This window comes from Parasteatoda tepidariorum, chromosome 4 (genome assembly GCF_043381705.1).
Source record: "Parasteatoda tepidariorum isolate YZ-2023 chromosome 4, CAS_Ptep_4.0, whole genome shotgun sequence".
NCBI lineage: Eukaryota > Metazoa > Arthropoda > Arachnida > Araneae > Theridiidae > Parasteatoda > Parasteatoda tepidariorum.
The window spans coordinates 79,902,427-79,916,376 of NC_092207.1; positions in this window are offsets into that span (position 1 = coordinate 79,902,427).

Genomic DNA, 13,950 nt, shown 5'->3' on the forward strand with positions numbered 1-13,950 from the left:
TGGAAGCTATCTTTTCATCAAGTTTACCAAAACGGTAAACTTTATATTGCAATTCTTTGTCGCTAGTCGTTATAAAATGGTGAGTATTAAAGAAAAATCGAAACATATTTTAAAATGTAAAATGGATTTTTTTTCCAGAAGGAAACAGCGAACAAATTTTTAAATATTTTGGTCTTTAAGCTCGCGGTGTGTAAAGAAAAAAAAATAGTATCATTGTTTATCACCATTTAGGTAAAACATTAATCTTATAAATCGGAAGTCAGGTTCTCTTTCGTAGTTGAACGCAACAAAAAAACGATACCAAACATTTCAGTAGTATTTGTGTTAAGCGAATCAAAGTAAAAATTAGTAACAAATGTAATTGAGATAAAATAATAAGACAATATCGAAATAATAAGACAATGTCAAAATAATAAAACGAATATCTGCAATAATTACATTAAATTTATTTTCAATTTTAATGCATATACAAAGTTACATTCATTAATTAGAAATTAGTTCAAAAATAATTTTATCAACTCAAGGTTTTACGATATCCACAGATCTTGTTTCCTCCCCATGCTAATATGTTTCCACTTTTTTCTGAAACAGGTGAAAAAGCAAGATTTTTAATAACAATGGAAAGTGAGGAGAGTTGGAAAATCGTGTAATTTTGTGACGCCTATTCTGTTTACAAGGAGTATGAAACACTGCATACTCCTTGGACTCATAAAAACAATGAAAATTGATTTTAATCAAGGAAAATTGATAGATTTTATTTAGATAAAAAAATCTTGTTTTCAATTTCTGCTTTTGTTTTAAATAAATAGGGGAGAATGGGGTCAATTGTAACAGGGTACGATTGTAACAGAGCAAAAATTTCGAGTGTCGGGCTCTAGATTTGGTGCCTAGGTGGCGCACAAGGTGTATTTAATAAATCTACATGTACACTCCTGATGGCAACCATTTTTATGTACTTTTGAAAGAGTTACATCACAAAAGATATTTTCACGCCACGCAAGTACTTTTTTTGGTATTAGAATATTATATTGTAACAAAGTAATTTCGTTTATACAAATAAAAATTAGTAACCGAATATGTAAGTGGACACCTTAATTAACATTTCAAAAAAAAAAAGATTAGTTTTGCTAATTAACTAGCATTGTTTTTAACAAATGAAGCTGAAATGGCGTCTTGGGGACAATTGTAACAATAAGTAAAGGGACGATTGTAACAGCTGAAAATAAATAATCTTATGTTTACAAACCATTACTTAACTCTTTAAGAACCACCAATAGTTTCCTATATCATTTATATTATGTTGCATGTGCATTATTTTATTTGTCACCTTTCACAGCATAAATTAAAATTTTTAACCCCTTAAAGTTAAAAGTTTAACCCTTTAGGTCTCTGCTCATTATTATTTTTACTCCTAAAATATCACTACTATTTTGATCAATAAAAAAATATATCACAACTATGATAATATGTATAATTAACTATGTTTTAGTTGAATTTATGAACTGTTACAATTGACCCCGTAAGTGGGGACAATTGTAACAAGTGCACGACTGTCAAAAATTGTTAATAACTAATATAATAATATTTAAAATCAGGTATTTATTTTTTTTTCTAGTAGAGGATAGTCTACTTTACTCGTCTGTCAATTAATACTAATAATATATTGGATTTTTTGTTAGTTAAAAATAGTTAAGTAAAAAATGTTACAATTGACCCCACTCTCCCCTACTTTTTTTAATAATTTTTTTAATAATTTTTTTAAGTTATTCCTTAGTTTTAAAGTCTAAAAAATTCTTTTCAATAAAGTTGTTTTTAAAAAATAAAATCCCAACAAACTACGTTATTAAATTCCTACATATGTTAAACTATGTTTACGATCACAAATATTAACAAACACTGTTAAAAATGAATAACATTAATAATATGAATAATATTAAATGAATAATATTTAAATAATGAAAAAAAATTGGTAATAGTTGGTAAAGTTTTGTACTAAATAGATATTAGTTCAATTGGTTTTTTTAATAGGTTCTAAATATACTAACATCTATTCCAGGTACTGTGGAAATATTTCTTATGGCCTACCGAATAGCATAAGTAACGAAAGAAATTGTTGATTAAGGTAAGTTTCTTCTTTCAAACTATAACCAAATGATATTAAATATAGTTAATATTTTGTTTTGGTGGACTGGCTTTACGTAATCTAATTACATAAAAGCATCGGGAAGGGCACCAAAAAATAATAATTTTAAAAAAGATTTTTAATTGCGTCGACATATGTCTTTCAGTTTTGTGTGTGATTTCTTAGTGTTGATCAATGCCGATTTATTGATAACTTTTTTTCAACCCGTATGAAAAACAGGTATTCAGGTAGTTGATTATAAAGTATGAAAAACAATCATAGCCCGTTGTATCGAATTATTATAAGTTTATAAAATTTGCTAACACAGAAACAAATGTTCTATTTGTTAAAGTGAAGCAGTGCTAAAGCAATTCTATTTCAGTTCCATTTTTTATTATTTTATGTTTGCTTTCCAAAAGTAGTTTGAACTTCACCCTGATAAATAATAGCTATTGTTAAAATATTGTTTGCCATTTTTATCAAATAAAGCAATTAAAATACGCACAAAAAGCTTTTGTTGTTTTTTTAAAAAGAGTTCTGGCATATTTTTAATTACTCTCTTTACCAAAGACACACCTTTTATGTGAATAGGGATGAAATTATAATAAGAAAAAAAGAAAGTTGTGTTTGAGGCAATATCCTTTTTAATTTCTCTTCCAAGGTAGATTGTTGACTTGAATGTATTCATATTTGTAGTACTTAATAGGAGGTATTTGAATTTAGATAGTAGTCGTTATCAAATCACTAAAATGAGCGTGATTACTTTTAATTTTTCTTTCTTATTTCTGTCAGATTTCACGAAGTCTTAATTTTGCCGGTTGATAAAAATCACAGTTCACCTTGGCCGCGTCTATATCAATTATTAAAAATGACCGTTTGACCTAATCTATTTCTTTTACCGTAGACGGTATCCAATCCTATCGGAATACATGATTTGCAAGGCGTAGTCTTGCGTACTTCCAAAATGGACTCTCATTAGGTGATAATTCTTGAAGTTGCTTTTTGTGGCAGTGTCAAATTAATGAGCTAGTTATAACAGTTGAACATTCAAAGTACTAATAAGGCCATTAGTTGCGTTTTGTTAATTCCTTTTCGCTAACTAATGGGCAATTTGAACAGTTGTTACATTTATTGCAATTTGTATTTGAAAATTATTGAGTTATTATTTTTTTTAATTAGCTAATAAACAGGAAATATTTGTTGATTGGAAATGTTTAATAATTATAACAAGCTAAATCATTATGGGATTTTGCTAATAGCCGATTAATTCCCGAGTCGAAATTTTTTATTAATGTTTGTGTGTATTAATTATTTGAGTTAGAATCTACTTTATTATAATGTATCACCCCGAATAACAAAATTTTAAAAGTTCACACGATAAATGATGAATACGATAGATATTGATAAGGCGTTAATGTTTGAAAACGGTAATATCTAGATTTATCAAACATGATAATATCACGATTAATTCAAACAATAATAGTTCTGCGATTGTCAATGGCAACGTGATCAGTTTTGAGAGTGATATTATCGCGATCACTATCAACAAAAAAGAATGTTGAATACAATAATATTGCGAGTACTGGTAAGTAATGATAATATTGCGAGTACTGACAATAATATTGCGAGTACTGATGATACGTACGGAATATAATATTATTATGATTATAATCGCATAATTAGTTTATACAGCCGCACTTCAAAATTGGTTGTAAAATACGTGAAATCTCATAGGATTCTATAGAAATTAGACACTTACACATTACGTCAAATTTATATTGCGACTTACATGCATGACATCTTTTTTTTATGTCAAACTTAAATTACGACATACATATTTGACATATGCATACATATTTGACATATTATTACATTATTATTTACGTACCACCCATTAGTGACCTCTGTAAAATTTTTATATCAGGAATATCATATTAAATTTGACATTACTTATTTTATATATTCCTCTTTTTCGAATTTTATCAATTCATTAATGACGTCACAACCTATCAACATTTAAAAATGATAAAATACTTGATTCATAAAATTTTGTTAAAACGAAACATAAATGCTTTTTGTATGAACAGAGAAAAAACATTTGTCATGTGTTTCTTAAACGATAATTGCTTCCGTGTTTTTTTCATTAACTGCGTAGTAACGAAGGACATTGAGTAATTTGTATAAATACGTTACATATGAGGAATGGTCTTTTTAAACAAGTCTTTAAATTAAATAAGAAGTTAGTTTCGAAATATGTTTAGTCATGATATATTTACTTAACTAAATGAGAAGGGTTTTTAATGAATTAATAATAGATTTAAACGAGTAAATGACTCTATGGAGCTTTGTTGTTACGCAGCTGTGAATATATCCATACTGAGTTTTCTACGTTAATGTAGATTAATTACAAACATATCAATTACTAAGATATTACTAAATGTGTAAAATATTTATTCATTACTATTCATTTACTTGTAATTTTAAGTTTCTATTTATGAAATTCTATCAATTGTTGGGTAAGGAAAAATTTTGGGAAAACTAATGCTTAATTATATTTCAAGATTTCTTTTGTTAAAAATGTTGATTATCTTAGAATTTTTACTGTTTAAGACTAATTGTAATATATGTGTCCTTCCAACATATGATTGATAATTTATTGGTTCAAATAAGTATTCTCTCGGTTGATGTTTGATGCTGATTAGACAAATTGCATAGTAATTCTGAAAGAAAAATTAATTTTTTTTCTTCTAAGTGAATTTTAAAAATGTTTCCAGTGGAATTGATTTTAAAACAGTTACAATATTGTTTGCGTCTGATTTATAAATTAATAGTAATTTGGTTTTAAACTATTTAAAATAAATTTCGTTTTGGATATTTCTTCTAGAATATATTTTTTTAAGAAAAAAATAGGTTCCATTTTTAATATTATTGCTTTCATTAAAGTAACAATAGGCTAAATAATTAATTCTATGGCATGTTTACAATAGTCACGTGTCATGTCGTTATTTGCCATAAAATTTTTTAAGCGAAATAAATTTTGAAAATATTGTCTTTGCAACAGATTTTAACCCTTAGAATGTGTTTTTGGGGTAAAAATTAGTTTCATTTACATTTTAATTGCTTTTTTTTACAGGAAAATACATACGTCGAGCAATAAATTTTATGACATGTTCCTTTTAGCCACTTGTCTTTGCTGGGGACAAAATAAGGAATGAAAACGGACAAAAGATTATCAAAAAAAGTATTCACTCAAATAAGCTTATACACAGTTCAAAAAGAAAATAAACATGAATTTTTAAAAAATCTATATTTTAAATAATGTGCAGTACACATTTTTTTTGAAAATTTGTTAAAAATGTCCACAATAGCTCCTTGCTTTTTCCTAAATGTTTATGTTACTTGTAATTTTTCTAAGTCTCCCGAAAATAATATTCCGGAAGGCTTTTCTGCTACAGTTTTTACTCCAAATCATAACTCCCGGAGCTACTTTAACAGAAACAGTAGGAGCTCGAGAAGGAAAAAAAAAAAACTAAGTATATTCTGATCATTAAGTTTTGCCTTAATGCATCTTGACAAAGAGTTGTTTCAAGATGGAAGTCATTTATTTTTTAATGTGCCTTTTGGTTTCTCTTTCAGATTTGAAACAATCTTTAAAAGAAGCTTAAATTAAACTGAAATAGCCCATTTCCCAAAAAGAATCTCCCTATTTCCGGGTTACCTACATTCTGAGTAACATTTAAACTCTGAGAAGATTATAATTTTTCTATTTTTATGAAATACTTTGCTTTTTTAATCGTGTTACTTATATAATGCATTGTGAACGATTGAGGCTTTTATAAAGGTTTACTGCAAAAAATACAATTGTGAGAATTTTTGGTCATGAGCACTTTTGAAATGCCTAACATAGCCTATGACTATGATTATAAAACTAATACAATGATTTATTAAATTAATAAAGTTATGATTAACTAATGTGTGGTTCAAAGCTCATTTCAATGCAAAAATTAATTAAACAGCAAAAAAAATAAAGAAAAATGCGAATAAAATATCAAAAGTTTATAGTAATAATAATATGCTTTTAATAATCATTATATTTATGAAATAATTATTTTTTTGTTATGCTTAAAACAAATGCATACAATTTTAGTCATATCGAACTCAGTTTGTAAGCTTTCACGTGTAATGAGCAGAAAAAATGAGCCAAAACTTAAACAATAATAGACACTCCAAAATTTTTTTTGTTATTTCAAAACCTATGAAATTTTTAAAAAAAATTATCCTAACATCAATTTGTTTCATGTATTTTTACTCGTATTAAGCATATAACTATTACGTATTTGTTATAAATTAATAAAGATAACTGATTATAAAAATACAAAATTTTGAAACTCTGTTTTTTTTAAAAACAAAGCTATTTTTGATCTGTTTTTAAAAGATATATTTTTAACTACACTTGTAATAATTAAAACATATCATTGGGTACTTGCAACTCGAGAAGAATATGATCACAGATACAGAGGCACGTGACCTATGACTTCAGCCCCAGCTGATTTTTTATGAACAAGATGGAGTGTTAAAGTCCAGCTAAGTTTCTCCACATAAATTAGAATGTTAATTAACCGTGAAGTTAATTAAATACAACGCTGTATCACCCATCGATTTTTTAAAAATATAATCCGTCTTTTATGTAACTTAGATTTATTATTTGCTTGTGTATTTTACTGTAACGGTGATATATTTTTCCCCCTTACCTGGCAACTTCAATGCATAAGTAGTTTGTTTATAATCTACATGGTTTTTTGCCTGTCGTTGTTAAGTAAGAAATATATAGTAAAAGAATTGAAATTTTTGTGAAAGAATATATAATGTGTCACTCAGGGGAATTGATAATTGACAGATTTGGCTTATTTGAACTGGAATGGAAAGAACAGTTGTTACAACCAATTGCTACAACGTTTCAACAACCAATCAGGATCAAGATATCCATACTACGTCATTTGCAGGCCCTTCATTTGCAGGCGTCATTTACGTCATTACCTATTAAATATCAATCTTTTGATCAAACAAGCTGAAATTACAGATTTCCAGACTCAGAGGGACTGGTGTAGTAAAAAAATTCAGGAGTCACTACTCAACTCGAATGAATTCTCTCAAAATGTTTTTGATCATGTGATTCTTTTGATGATGACTCTATTGATTAAGTTTGAAAGTAGTTTTTAAAAATTTCGTTATAATTCTGTTTGCATATATTTTTCCTAGAATAAACATTATCAATTTATTATACATTTTTGAGCAATTCAGATTGAGCGAATCAGATTCGTGTCTGATTGCAAAAACACAAATTGTATGAACTGTCCAATCTATAAAAATAAAATGAAGAGTTTATATGTGTTTTTGTTTCCCTCTTATAGCTCCTGAACTGTTTGTGCTAACTCTCTGAAATTAGGATGACGGATAAAAAAGGCAACTTTCGCCCCCGATCCTAAAAATTGCTCGAAAATTTTAATTTAATCTTTGAGGAGAGATATTTTAAAAAAGGAATTTTCAAATGGAATTTTCTTATAAGTTTAGATAGGTAGGCAGGTACTTTCTTGACGTCGCACTAGAGCTGCACTTGATGGTAATCCGAAGAACATGCCATGACAATTTTGATCCCCTGCGGAGGGGATATTAGTAGTTTAGAGCTAAAACCATTGATATAAATGAAACTGCAGGCAATTTTAAAGATAGCAGCAGTGATGTAGGCTTTGCTTATAGCTCCCATTAATCAAAAAAAGAGTTTATTGCTCATTTTTAGATATTTAAATATTTTTATTTGCCATAAAAGCTAAACTCAATGATCAAAATGAACGTGGTAGCATAGATGGACTACATCACCGAAATAGTATTTATTAAGTAATATTTAATTTCCTTTACATAATTGGGTATAATATGAAAAAAACACAACTACTTCCACTTACTAGGTATAACATTTACCTTTTAGTTTAATTAATAAGCTGAGTTTTAAATATGTTTACTAAATTCATAAACTTAGATAAAACAACAAAATAAATTATTTCAAAAGGAACTAGACTAATACAATTCCAACCTGCCGAGTAGCGACTTATAACAACACACTTCATTTAATGTTTACTTGTTGCTAGAAATCAGGTTCGCAGAAAATGCTGTTTACTAGTTAAATTTAGTAGGAATTATATGAGCCTTAGTAGGAATAACACGACCTGTGACGTAGGCTATAGTATACCCAATTATACTTTTAAAACGTATTTCTGAAAAACTAAATTCAAAGCCGAATGGTATTTGAAATTGAAAGAAAAATAAGCTACCTACTGAAAAGCAAATTATTGGAAGAATAGTTAAAAAGAAATCGTTAAAGAGAAAGGATACTAGTTATAATCGTTAGGGAATCGTTAAAGGTTATCACCATACTATTATTTACGTGAGTGATGCTTCATCAATTTCGGTAAAAGGTACTCATGGGAATAAAATACAAGCCACGAACTAAAGAGAAAAAATAATGGAGAAATGATACCAATTTATTTAGAAGTGTAGTACATCGCCTTAGAGTTTCTGATGTCCATGATGCTTCTTAATTAATTTTGGTTACAGGTACAATAACTGAAGTAAATAACAACCGTCCTCAAACTCAATTTTAATAGCTCGTGGGGTTGATCTCAAATATGCTAATTTATTAGTGCAGACAATAGTTTAAGTTAACGAAACCAGACACAAAAATGTAATTTTTCTGAATAAACAAGTGCTTTCAGCAAATTCAGATTTCTGACCTTAAAAAAAATGAGGTAGCCGCAATCTGGAAAATATGTGGTCCCATAGTGTGATCCCATAGTTTTACTTTTAGCGAATTTCACTATATTTCGAGAACTTTTTAAACGAATTGAAAATTTTTTACACACAATTATAAATTTCTTTTGACCAAAGATAAGTCCATGCAAAAAAAACATTTTAATAAATATTTATTATTTTTTATTATTATTTTATTTATTAATAGTCGGGAAAAATTTGAATTGCAAGGTAGGGGAGAGGGGGGCACACGTGAACATGGTATGTTTTAGCAATATGGTTTGAAATAAAAAATCTCGAAAAATTTTCAATTGATGGCAGGACTAGTCCTAACTCTCTGAAAAAATTTCAGAACAATGAGACATTTTGTTGTTCTATTCTGACAATTTCTTTGTATCAGCTGGTGTTGTATATATTATAATCACTCGCTTCTTCAAGTGAAAGCATAGTATAAATCAACTAATAAACTAAAATTAACTATTGCAGACCATTATATGAACATTCAGGTAAGTTTATGACAATTATTCTTTTTTTTTTTACTCAATTAAAAATTCTTTATTTTTCAAGTTAGGTTTAAGAAGAATGATGGGGCACTTGTGAACAAAACATCTGGTGCAGATGTGAGCAGTTCACAAGCGCTCCTACATGGTATTAAGATTATTATCCTCATGATATTATAAGTTAAAAAAATATGTATGCATTTAAAATTATTATTATTTAATTTTCCATAATTAATTTATTAATTTTTTCTTAAAAATTTTTTTTTTAATTAAATGGTTGACCGCAAATCACGCATATTAACTGATACACCTGAGAAAATAGAATTGCTAAAGCTACAAATGAAAACATAGAAAAAGCATGAAAGAGTATTAGAGAAGAAAGAAAAACGCCCATTACAAATCCCGTGGAACATGAAGTTGCGAAAAACCCAACAACGGAAAAATTATTGAACAACTGAAAAATTATTTTCTTATTGACAGTACTGTTGTACAATTTAAATTCACATAGTAAGCTACAACCCCTTCAGTATAATGCGTATCTGTTATATTAAAGATTTTTTTTCTTGGAAATATGATGATTGCTTTGTGTTTTTAATCTCGTTCACATGTGCCCCCAACAGGGGTACATGTGAACAATTGAAGTCATTTTTCTAAAATATCATAAAGTAAAGAAATATTTTATTGAAAAATCTCAAAAAATTCCATAAGGCAAAGAAAGGACTATTTAACCATATGGACTTCTTTACTAGGAAAAATTGATGATATTTTTTGAAAAATGAAGAAATAAAAAAATTTGTTCACATGTGCCCCCTCTCCCCTATACAACTTTTTGCATCAGTTTAAAGAATGTAATTTTACATGATAAAATACAAAATCTTTTGAATCGTTGCTGAGAAATTGAACTTTAAAGAAGTCAGATATTTAAAATTCGATTTCTCAGGAACAATTCGACCTCAAGTTTTGTTTTTTGCCATTTAATATCTTGACCAAACTATTGGGACAATATTTCCCAGATTGTGGCTACCCCCAATATTTTGACGCTCAGAAATCCGAATTTGTCTAAAAAAGGATATGTTCATTCAAAGAAAGTACGTTTTTGTGTCTGATTTCGTAACTTAATACATCTTTTGCACACATTAATTAGCATATTTGAGGTACCCCTCGAGTCATTAAGATTGAGTCCCAGAACGTGAAGATTCAATCATTAGATCAAAAGTTATTAAAGGTGATCTGTTTCTTTTTGCGCACTGTACTAAATGCCAAAATTAATAGAAAAATGGCATTATTTCTATTAGAAGAAAAGTAAAAATAAAATCTCTATACCAATTATTCAGGTCAATAGCCCTTTATTAGTTTTGTAATCAATACTAATTAAAATATAACTATAAGCTATATACTAAAATTAATTGGGGAATCATTTTAATTAATTAAGGTAAAACAGGGAAAACTTCCATGCTATTATTGACGCCAATGCTTAATCAATTTTGGTTATAGATATTAATTGAAATCGAAAAAAAAACTATGTACTGAAAAACAAAATTGATAGAAAACGGTACTAATTCGTTCAGGAGGAACCTAAAAAATCAACATACTATAATTGTCGTCAATGAAGCTTGATTAATTTTTTTTTCTATTTTTTTTCAAATGCCAGGCACTGAACATTATTCTTCGCCTTAAAAGATGCTGGAATTGTTACTCATTTCACGTTACCCAGTGGGCACCTGTGAACCAAAGTCAGGGAGGCGAGCAACATTACCCACGCCACACTGCCACAAACCCGTTTATTGGGTGGGCCACATTCGCACATCACACACTACAGAGGACAACACACGAGAGAGAAACATCCATGCTCAGAGCGGGATTCGAATCCGCAGCCATTGGCTTCGCAGTCAGGCACCTGGCAGGCAGCTTGATTAATTTTGCAATAGGCACTTTTGGTACTACGGTAATTGGCGAAATTTTCATGAATACCAAATATACTAATTATAACAAATACACCTAGTATATTTGGAACCTATTAAAACTGCATTAAGACTGTGTTCTTGTAATTTTAATATAGATAATGTAGATTAGTTTTATGGGTTTTTGAAAGTGATAAGTATCAGAGAAAATTACTTTATTTTGGCAAATTTTGACCGTCGTGAGTTGATCTCAAGCAATAACTTTATTAAAATACATTAAATATATTTAATTGTTACTCATTTCACGTTATTTTTGTTACTCATATCACGCTTCGATTGGATGAACTATTATTGAATCTGAAGCAATAAATTTGGACAGTGACTCCTTAGAACTTCGAATTTATTTCAGAATGTAAACAAACTCAGATTTATCCTCGATTGATAATTAGGATTCTTAGGTCACATAATTGAACCTTGATTAGGATATCGGACTCTTAGATCAGATAATTGAACTTCGATAACAAATTGTAATTACAGTTCACGTGTAGCGACGGAAAAATGAGGTTTGAGTTTGTTAAGAACATTAATAAGCAAATCATTCAGTCACAGCAGAGACTTGAACTTGGGTCACATGTGTCTCCAATCAGTTGTCTATCTTCTGAGTCTGAGTCACTCTCGTTTAACCGCTAAAAAAAAGCTGAAACGAAAAATAAAACCTTCTCGAGTTTTTAAAAAGTTTCCACAGATAATTAACAAAGGGTAATAAGAATGAATAACTAGGTAATTACAGAATCTAGCACAAATCTTTCCAAAAAACTGTTATTAAAGAAAGCAAAATATTTATTCGTAGTATATCAAGCTTCGCATTTTCCTCTTCAAATTTGTTTTATCTAAATTGACAGGTAAAGTTCTTCCTCAAGGTTGAGAGTTCGTGAACTACTACTTTAATACTTTTTCTCAGAGAAAAAATAATGCGAAGAGATAATAAAAGAAAACGCATTTGAATAAAAATAATATTTACGCGAAAGTCACGGGGTTTTGAGAATAAATGATTATAAGGAATGTTTCCTCGTATTACAACACAGAGCCTTTCAACTTTGATGAACGAAGTTTTTGGTAATTTAATGAATGCTTCTTTATGCAACTTTAGATTAGGAAATTGCGCAAGATTTTAAACTTTGCTATTGCATTGTAAACTTTACAGTAAAGTCGTAATGTTTAAATAAAACAAGTTAAGCGCAATAACTAAGTCGTATTTTTTTACAGGTTCAATTATATATTGTTGCAACATATAAAAATAAATAGTTAAAAATCACACATCTTGGAGAAGTAGCATGTGACAGCTAGGAATTAAAGTTGAAACAGTAGGTGCCAAATTTTTTTAAAATGGTGCTTCCTTAACTACGAGGAATATTTTTTTAAAACTATGAACCCCTAGTAGTTTAAATTTATTTAAAATATTACAATAACTTTGAAAATTAATTCGTTACCTTAATTTAATAATTTATCTTTATATTTCAATTATTATTTATTTTAAATATTAGTACTTCAATACATATTTAACTTTTTGTTCTTTTATTTATAGCATAGCGATTGAGGTACCTAATAATTAATCTAATAAAACCGTTGTTCCTCTTTGTTTTGGCAAATTACATAATTTGAATTTTCTATACTGTTGAGATTCAAAAAATTTTAAAATTTTATTATCTTTCATTCTAAAATTTAAAAAAATTATTATGATGATTTCGGAATTTTTAACAGTTTTCAAATTAAAAATAAGATTTTTACATATCGAATTAATTTTTACATATCGAAATAAATATCGAATTTCAAAATTTGTAATACTACATTGAGAAAAAAAAAGTATGGTCAAAACTACCAGAATATGCTAAAATTTACCATGTTTCTGGTTCTATGAGAACACTAAAAATTTCGGTAACTTTCACTGAAGTCTACTGTAATGAATTTAATTAAATTAACTATGAAATATTGTTTTGAAATATGTGACGAAATTTGGTAATTTTGTTGTAATACCTTAGAGCATGGGATAAAAATTAACCATTCGCTTAAATGTACTTTTCGGCATTGTATTTTTTACTCATTGTGTTGTAGTAAGAATTATAATTTTTAAAACCAGACTTTCCAATTAACCGTTACCATGTGAATAAAGAAATTATCAGACGAATGATTTAATTGTTGTATATTTTGCCTTTATTAACAAATCAATTTGGAAGGAATCCTAAGGAAGTCATTTTGACTGCTTTTAATTTCAATTAGAAAAACAATGATGCATACAATGACGCAATTTCTTAGAGTTTTGTGACTTTTTGAACAACATATAATTCTTTTTATTGTTAATATTTACTAATAACTTGTTACAGAACTATAAATAATATAAAAAATGTTTAAAATTAATTTTAAGCAAATTTATTGACGCATTCACGATCTAGTCATTTTGACTGCTTTTCGGCAATATAGGTATATACTAATTTTCCGTCTTTCTAGTGTTAACTAGGATTGTAGTTTTTATTATTAGAAATGTCATTACTATACAGTGTGGTAATTTTTCCAGAATTTTTGTTTCTTAGTATTTGACCTAAATACTATTTATTGCTAAAATAAATTT